We start from the raw sequence: 9,231 nt of genomic DNA, 5'->3' as shown, positions 1-9,231 counted from the left end.
GGCCACTTCGCTTCGTGGTCGGACTCCACCGCCTACATCAAGCCCTCGGTGGTCGATCCGGGAGGAAGCGCAGAGCACATGTATTCTGTTCGCGGCCTCGTCTGGGCGGAATTGAGCTCCAGCCCACCAAGATTCCTCGCCGGCGTGCGAGCTTCATTGCATCGCCGCCGTGTGCCGTGGGCAGCCTCCCTGGCGTCGTTCCTGCTCCCGGTATGCCCTCCCATCTTGCATGCGTTAGCTCAGGAACGCGTAGGTCTCTCGGGTTTTAGGAATAGGGCGTCGGCGTGCCGGGACGGTGGCCACCGGTGGGCTCCGCTGTGTGTACCTGTGTGGCGCTGCCTCGGAGCCGTGGTAGGATAGCTGAGGAGGGTGAACGGTTGGTTGCCGTTGATCTGGAATGTGCGGCCAAGATCAGAACGTGCATACCTCTTTGACGAAATTAAATCTTGGCCATTGGGGCGAATCCGAGGGATGAGTATGGATGATGGCGTGAACGTACTACAACCGTGGATCTCTGATCCTGCAGCCATCATTAGATACCGATTCACCCAATTGATACGATCTAATCTGGGCCCCTGAACTGGGATCGGATGGCTAGGATCGTTAGATACCCTTTCAGTCGCCCATCTTATATAAAAGCCCCTGGACTTATTAAGTATAAACCCGCGGTCCTCCCATGGGTGGTTCTGAGTCTTGGTGTCTTTTGCGCAAAACCCCCTGGGTTTCTATTAAATAGTGGCCGCAGTCCAAGTAACTCAGAAATATATTAAATTTAATACAGAAATTATTTTTAATGCAAAATAATGTCCCAAACTTAGGAAATTCATAACTTGATGAATTTAGCTCCAAATTGATTCATTCCAGTGGCATTAATTTTGTTTAAGTATTGTTTATTACCTAATACTTTTGTCTAACCATGAAACTTGATTTAAAATTATTCACATGAATAACTCTATTCTAGGTATTAAATAACTTCAGAAATTCCTAACTTAACAACTGTAGCCCCGAATTTAGTGCTTCTTATTCCTACGACCTCGTAACTTTGCGTAGATTATTATTACACAGTTTATTCTTATGTTTGGTGTGATGTTAATTTTGCCTATACCATGTTTATATGTATTGCTACGTTTAGCAGTGAGGTCACGTGTTATCTGAAGAGCAAGTTGGTACCTGGTATCTCAACTCCCAGGCAAGTTGTGCCCTTGATCACTTCTTTTTACCCGCTCATGTTCTAATTAATCATAATGATCTGCATAGGTTAATTTTGATGGGACCCAATAGGTTACCCTAGTTTGACTATCTTTATACCTTGTTTACCACTGAACTTTTGGGTAGTACTTGCTAGTGCTTTATGTGGTTTTGGGTATGAAGATACATTATTCATGATCACACTTTTATTATCTGTTTATTATTATTGTTCATGATAAGATCATTATGTTAATTGGAACATGGAGCGACCACCCGGGAAAACAGTGCTACCACAAGGGTTTAATGGGACGCCCTTGGCTGATTAATTAGGAAAGCTAGTGGAAGACTACCTTACCCGAAAGGGGCAAGGGCAGTAGGGGAGTGGTCAGTGTAGGGAGGTCCTTGGGATGATTTTGCTGCGATGGCGATCATGCGAGGGATCCCTGCATTGGAGCTTCCTATAAACTGTAGCGGGTTTTCTGAAGCTAGTGGAACTTTGTAAAGGCCTCGTAGTGTTACCCTGCCTCGCCTCCTCGGTAGAGGTGTATGGGAAGTCGCGATCCCTTGGCAGATGGGTAACATGACTTGTGGGTAAAGATGTGCAACCTCTGCAGAGTGTAAAACTGGTATACTAGCCGTGCTCACGGTCATGAGCAGCTCGGACCCTCACATGATTAAATTATGGAACTAAATTCAATTTGTCATATGCATTGCATCGCAGGTGATGTTGTTACTTTTGTTCTACTACTTAATTGGGTTGGTATTTACTTATACTTAGTAATTGCTAATAAAATTTTGACCAACTTCAAAAGCAATGCTCAGCTCTAACCATCCTCTTTGGTAAGCCCTACACTTCACATGAGCTCCCACCTTTGGCGAGTTCATACACATTATTCCCCACAACTTGTTGAGCGATAAACGTATGTGAGCTCACTCTTGCTGTCTCACACCCCCCCACAGGTCAAGAACAGGTACCACAGGATGAGGCGCATGGAGGATGCTGCGATATGTTCGTGAGAGGTCTAGGTCGTCGTCTCCCAGTCAACTTTGGGTTGCTGGACCGTTGTCTCCTTTTTATGTAATTATTTCTTTATTTTGTATAGAACTCCTGTTATATAGTAAAGTTATGTCTTTCGATCCTGTGCCATGATTCATCATATGTGTGAGACTTGGTCCCAGCACACCTGGTGATTATGTTTGCGCCCGGGCTTTGGACCCCTAAAACCCGGGTGTGACACTTACTCCAAGTTCATCTCCATGTCTCTTATTGCCTTTTGCTCTTAATTGACGATTTTGGTGAGGCAATGAGGTTAAAGGGCCAAAATTGATCCCGTTTTGGTGCTTGATGCCAAAGGGGGAGTAAATAAGGCCAAAGCAAGAAATGGATCAGCTACCACTTGAGTATTTTGAAAAAGTAGAGTTAGAACTTTTGATTTGTCAAAATACTATTATTGTCTCTTTTTGTCAAAAATTGGTCTCTTGATAGGGGGAGTTTTTGAATCTATGATCAATTTCTCTTGGAATACCTCTCTCTATGACTAAATGAAAGTCGCCTAGAGGGAGGGGGGTGAATAGGGTGAATCTGAAATTTATAACTTAATCACAACTACAAGCCGGGTTAGCGTTAGAAATATAGACGAGTCCGAGAGAGAGGGCGCAAAACAAATCGCAAGCGAATAAAGAGTGTGACACTCGGATTTGTTTTACCGAGGTTCGGTTTTCGCAAACCTACTCCCCGTTGAGGTGGTCACAAAGACCGGGTCTCTTTCAACCCTTTCCCTCTCTCAAACGGTCCCTCGGACCGAGTGAGCTTCTCTTCTCAATCAATTGGGAACCAAACTTCCCGCAAGGACCACCACACAATTGGTGTCTCTTGCCTTGATTACAATTGAGATGATCGCAAATGAGAAAAAGAAGCAATCCAAGCGCAAGACCTCAAGAGAACACGACAAATCTCTCTCACTAATCACTAAAGACTTTTGTGGAATTGGGAGAGGATTTGATCACTTGGGTGTGTCTTGTATTGAATGCCTAGCTCTTGTAAGTAGTTGGAAGGTGGAAAACTTGGATGACTTGAATGTGGGGGTGGTTGGGGTATTTATAGCCCCAACCACCAAACTAGCCGTTTGGTGGAGGCTGGCGCACCGGACAGTCCGGTGCGCCACCGGACACTGTCCGGTGCGCCAGCCACGTCACCTGGCCGTTGGGTTCGGACCGTTGGAGCTCTGACTGGTGGGCCCGCCTGGCTGTCCGGTGGTGCACCGGACAACCCCTGTAGGCTGTCCGGTGTGCTACCCGCGCGTGCTCTGACTTCTGCGCGCGCTGGCGCGCATTTAATGCACCTGCAGTCGACCGTTGGCGCGAAGTAGTCGTTGCTCCGCTGGCTCACCGGACAGTCCGGTGTGCACCGGACACGTCCGGTGAATTATAGCGGAGCGAATTCCCGAAGCTGGCGAGTTCAGAGTCGCTCTCCTCTAGGGCACTGGACACTGTCCGGTGGTGCACCAGACAGTCCGGTGAATTATAGCGGAGCGCCTCTGAGAATTCCCGAAGGTGTGGAGTTCAGCTTGAAGTTCCCTGGTGCACCGAACACTGTCCGGTGGCACACCGGACAGTCCGGTGCGCCAGACCAGGGCACACTTCGGTTATCCCTTGCTCTCTTTGTTGAACCCTTTTCTTGGTATTTTTATTGGCTTAGTGTGAACCTTTGGCACCTGTATAACTTATAGACTAGAGCAAAACTGGTTAGTCCAATTATTTGTGTTGGGCAATTCAACCACCAAAAATCAATTAGGAAATAGGTGTAAGCCTAATTCCCTTACAATCTCCCCCTTTTTGGTGATTGATGCCAACACAAACCAAAGTAAGTATGGAAGTGCATAATTGAACTAGTTTGCATAATGTAAGTGCAAAGGTTACTTAGAATTGAGCCAATATAAATTCATAAGATATGCATGGATTGTTTCTTTCTTATTTAATCATTTTGGACCACGCTTGCACCACATGTTTTGTTTTTGCAAATTCTTTTGTAAATCCTTTTCAAAGTTCTTTTGCAAATAGTCAAAGGTGAATGAATAAGATTTTGAGAAGCATTTCTAAGATTTGAAATTTTCTCCCCCTTTTTCAAATGCTTTTCCTTTGACTTAAACACAAACTCCCCCTATATAAAATCCTCCTCTTAGTGTTCAAGAGGGTTTTAAGATATCCATTTTGAAAGTGCTACTTTATCCCCCTTTTGAACACAATAGGATACTAATTTGAAAACACTATATCAATTGAAAAATTTATCCAGCTTGAAATTTTGAAAATAGGTGGTGGTGCGGTCCTTTTGCTTTGGGCTAATACTTTCTCCCCCTTTGGCATGAATCGCCAAAAACGGATACTTGAGTGAAATGTAAGCCCTTATAACTACTTTCTCTCCCTTTGGCAAACAAAATATGAGTGAAGATTATACCAGAGATGGAGAGTTGCTCGGAGCGACGGCGAAGGATGAGTAAAGTGGAGTGGAAGCCTTTGTCTTCGCCGAAGACTCCAATTTCCTTTCAATATACCTATGACTTGGTTTGAAATATACTTGAAAACACATTAGTCATAGTACATGAAAGAGACATGATCAAAGGTATATTTATGAGCTATGTATGCAAGATATCAAAAGAAATTCCTAGAATCAAGAATATTTAGTTCATGCCTAAGTTTGTTAAAGGTTTGTTCATCAAGTGGCTTGGTAAAGATATCGGCTAATTGATCTTTAGTGTTAATATATGCAATATCGATATCTCCCTTTTGTTGGTGATCCCTTAGAAAATGATACTGAATGGGTATGTGTTTAGTGCGGCTATGTTCAACCGGATTATCCACCATGCGGATTGCACTCTCATTATCACATAGAAGAGGAACTTTGGTTAATTTGTAACCATAGTCCCTAAGGGTTTGCCTCATCCAAAGCAATTGCGCGCAACAATGGCCTGCGGCAATATACTCGGCTTCGGCGGTAGAAAGAGCTACCAAATTTTGCTTCTTTGAAGCCCAAGACACCAAGGATCTTCCCAAGAACTGGCAAGTCCCCGATGTGCTCTTTCTATTAATCTTACACCCCGCCCAATCGGCATCCGAATAACCAATTAAATCGACTGTGGATCCCCTAGGATACCAAAGCCCAAACTTAGGAGTATGAACCAAATATCTCAAGATTCGTTTTACGACCGTAAGGTGAGCTTCCTTAGGGTCGGCTCGGAATCTTGCACACATGCATACGGAAAGCATTATATCCGGTCGAGATGCACATAAGTAAAGTAAAGATCCTATCATCGACCGGTATACCTTTTGATCTACGGATTTACCTCCCATGTCGAGGTCGAGATGCCCATTGGTTCCCATGGGTGTTTTGATGGGCTTGGCATCCTTCATCCCAAACTTTGCAAGAATGTCTTGAATGTACTTCGTTTGGCTAATGAAGGTGCCCTGTTGGAGTTGCTTCACTTGAAATCCTAATAAATACTTCAACTCCCCCATCATAGACATCTCGAATTTTTGTGTCATGATCCTACTAAATTCTTCACATGTAGATTCGTTAGTAGACCCAAATATAATATCATCAACATAAATTTGGCATACAAACAAATCATTGTCAAGAGTTTTAGTGAATAGAGTAGGATCGGCCTTTCCGACTTTGAAGCCATTATCTATAAGGAAGTCTCTTAGGCATTCATACCATGCTCTTGGGGCTTGCTTGAGCCCATAAAGCGCCTTAGAGAGCCTATAAACATGGTTAGGATACTCACTGTCTTCAAAGCCGGGAGGTTGCTCAACATAGACCTCTTCCTTGATTGGTCCATTGAGGAAGGCACTTTTCACGTCCATTTGATAAAGCTTAAAGCCATGGTAAGTAGCATAGGCTAATAATATACGAATTGACTCAAGCCTAGCTACGGGTGCATAGGTTTCACCGAAATCCAAACCTTCAACTTGTGAATACCCCTTGGCCACAAGTCGGGCTTTGTTCCTTGTCACCACACCATGCTCGTCTTGCTTGTTGCGGAAAACCCACTTGGTTCCTACAACATTTTGGTTAGGACGTGGAACTAAATGTCATACCTCATTCCTAGTGAAGTTGTTGAGCTCCTCTTGCATCGCCACCACCCAATCCGAATCTTGAAGTGCTTCCTCTACCTTGTGTGGCTCAATAGAGGAAACAAAAGAGTAATGCTCACAAAAATGTGCAACACGAGATCTAGTGGTTACCCCCTTATGAATGTCGCCGAGGATGGTGTCGACGGGGTGATCTCGTTGGATTGCTTGGTGGACTCTTGGGTGTGGCGGTCTTGGTTCCTCATCCTCCTTATCTTGATCATTTGCATCTCCCCCTTGATTAATGTCGTCATCTTGAGGTGGCTCATCTCTTTGATCTTCTTCTTCATCAACTTGAGCCTCATCCTCATTTTGAGTTGGTGGAGATGCTTGTGTGACACCCCAGGTGTCAGTTTCGTGTTATGTCGGGAGATTTGTCCCTAACGCGAATGCTCAGTGAAAATTTCTATTTCTCGATCGTGTCTATCTCTGTCTATCAGGCTTTCTCATGGAAGTTCACCGAATTCGGAGTTAATCGATCGCGAGAAACAACCAATTTTGGAGCCGGTTAAAACTTTTAATTTTCGGAACGAATGCAAACTCCGAAATCATTCTCGAATTATAAAACTCATCTGAAGCTCATTTAATCAAACTCTCGACGGCTGTTATTTGATCTAAGCCCGAGTCTAATTCCTCGAACCTCGATCGATGCCCGACTAATTTATCCGAGTCCGTACTCTCACACGGAATACTCAGTACGTCGTCCTCTAATTAATTCTTACTCGACTTAGACTAAATATCTCATGTCCGAACCGAATTCAAAACCCCGTATCGACCGCAATTTTAAAATATCACGATTCGCCTTCTCCGACTAAAAATCCAAAACCGATCAAATCTCAGGACGATTTATTTTCAAATCACGCGCAGGGAATTATTTCCGAGCAAAATTCAAATCAAACTCTCGGTCGAATTAATCGCTCAATCATCCGTTCGCCGAAACTCTAATTCGCTCTATTATCTGTAGAAACGAATTCCGCGGGAACATTTTTATTCGGGAAAATAAATTAGCGCGACCCGATTTAATGTTTTGGGCCAAGCCCATTCCAGCCCGGCCCAGCCCACTAAGAAAACCCTAGCCCTAGTGCCTCCCTATAACTAGGAGCCATCCCCTTGCAAGTGGAGGCATTTTTGCACTCCCACCCCTGGAAAAACCACAGCCGCCACAACCATTTTCCTCTTCTCCTTCAGCCGACGCACGCTCCCTGCGTCTCCCTCCACTCGCCCCATCGATGCAGCGAGCCAGCAGGAGCTCTTCCTCCCATGGCGCGACGCTTCAGCTCCAGGGCCGTCCATGGCTCCTCTCCTTGAGCGCCTTCCCTTCTGCTCCAGCCACTGCTCCTCAACGCCGCACCCAGTTGAGCTCTGCAAGCCCGGTCTGCAGGTCCCCTCTGCTCGGACGTCGAGCTCCCTACGCCGGGTCCCCTCTCCAGCGGCACCCATCCCCCAGCAGCGCCATGGCCGAGCTCCCTGTTTCCCCGCTCCCTGCCCAAAAAAATCCAGCGAGGTCCCATCTCCAGACCAGCGCCCCTGCTATCTCCTCCCCATGGCGTCGAGCTTCTCCGTCGCACCTTTGTGACGTGCCCAGCGCGCCCGCCATCCATCCCTGTGCACGGCGCCCGTCCTCCCCTTTGTTCCAGCCATGGTGCGGCACACCCTCTGATCCAAGCTCGAGCAGGTGAGGCCGCCGTCGCCTGTGGCCCATGCCCTGCTTTCCGGCCAGCAGCCAGCAACGCGCAACACAACACCATGCCTGCTGTCCTAGCCACCCCGTCGAGTTCCCCTTTGCAACTTCCATGGCGCACAGCAGCCCACCCTCCAAAACACCAAGCAGCGGCAGCATCCTCCATGGCGCCCCTGCTTCCATCCCATAGCTGAGCGCCCTTGCTGTGCTCTTCAATGCCCCTTGGCTGTTCGACGGAATACCCGTGAGAAATAATTCGCCTGATTGGATGCATGTATCTAAACGCGCAGGCTCGGGTGGCCCTGGCTGAACCGATACGGCAATTTTCTGCGTACGAGTGGATGCAGCCAAATAGCTATAAAATGGCTTGTTTTGCATCCGCTCATACAGTCTGCGTCTCCTTTGTGCAGGAAACCAAACAAGAGCTCAGATAGAGTTAACGCATACGGTGGTTCAAGACGAGATGGTACGGGTAACCAAACATATGGAATGTGTTGTGCGCAGCCCCGTCCGTGATGCCGTCGACCCTCGGTGAGAACCCCGTTGTCCTCGCTGTTTTTTCCGGCGTTTATGATGTTCAAGGAACTGTCGTCAACAATGTTTTTGTGTTATCGCAGCTAGTGGTCGACGCCGCGCTTCGCGCTTGGCTCATTCGACGAAACGCCAAGCCTTGTGGACAGCCCATGTGACTAGCCTCGATTCGTCCAGGTTGTTCACTTGGTATTTTGTGGATTAATCTGTTTAAGCTTGGTCGATGTTGTGCATGTGTGTATATGTGTAATAAAATGTATTGGTATGGATTGAAGTTCGTGGCGAAAGAAAAAGAAGTAGAAAAGAACTCGGATGTTTTTATATTTCGATAGGAATTTATGCGATGTGTTGTTTGATGTGTGCAATTTGTAGTTTGTATAAGTATATTTTGGTCGATGTGGTGTACATTGGTGTTGGAATGTGTGTGGGTATAAAAATGGTTGGGTTATATGCCGTAGCAAGGTTGCCTTCACGGTTAGGTAAGAAAACATGTTGTGTTGTCTAACGTGGTGAGTAAATTGGAAATACATGGGATGCGAGGATTTAATTAGTGCACGTAGGTGAGTGTGTGCTGAGATGCGTGGTAGTAGTGATGGCGTTAAATTAAACGGAAATGTCTCGAGTGCACGCCGCCCCATGGTTGTATGCGAGACAGGAAAATACAAGGTGTGCTCGATAGGAATGTTCGGTCGTTGTAGGTGGAA

General features: G+C 46.2%; 1 long non-coding RNA gene across 1 annotated transcript; it reads left to right on the top strand.

Annotated features, from left to right (window-relative positions):
- Positions 1 to 8,486: 8,486 nt before the first annotated feature.
- LOC109943715 (uncharacterized) lies at positions 8,487 to 8,932 on the top strand. The gene is made up of 2 exons (XR_002266795.1): positions 8,487 to 8,527; positions 8,614 to 8,932. It is a non-coding gene; the product is annotated as an uncharacterized lncRNA (long non-coding RNA).
- Positions 8,933 to 9,231: the final 299 nt, after the last annotated feature.

Source organism: Zea mays, chromosome 1, assembly GCF_902167145.1.
Source record: "Zea mays cultivar B73 chromosome 1, Zm-B73-REFERENCE-NAM-5.0, whole genome shotgun sequence".
In the NCBI taxonomy this organism is placed as follows: Eukaryota; Viridiplantae; Streptophyta; class Magnoliopsida; order Poales; family Poaceae; genus Zea; species Zea mays.
The sequence above is the reverse complement of the archived record's forward strand: the minus strand, read 5'-3'. Positions and strand labels throughout refer to the sequence as shown.